Source organism: Guillardia theta (genome assembly GCF_000315625.1).
Source record: "Guillardia theta CCMP2712 unplaced genomic scaffold GUITHscaffold_301, whole genome shotgun sequence".
Taxonomy (NCBI): domain Eukaryota; class Cryptophyceae; order Pyrenomonadales; family Geminigeraceae; genus Guillardia; species Guillardia theta.
Window position 1 is genome coordinate 2,449 of NW_005434376.1, and position 303 is coordinate 2,751.

A 303-nucleotide genomic window follows, 5' to 3' on the forward strand; every position below is an offset into this window, starting at 1 on the left:
GTGCCAGCAGCTCTACGCTCGGGTCGCGCACGTCTCTTGCTCTTGTCTTCATTCACACCCCTACACCTACTCGTACATACATGCCTACATCCTATCTACATGCTCCTCGCGGAGCTGAGCCTTGGGCCCTCACTCATGCGAGCGTGATCTTGCTGCCTTGCTCGATCGCCCCGGAGCCTGCCGCCTTGCTCCTGGCGGCCATGACGCTCCCCAGCAGAAGCGCTGGCGTGGCAGCGGCCTTTCTTGCCGTGGTCGCGATGTCGTCTGGGCTGGGAGACGTGGAGGGGAAGGCGAGGGGGCTCC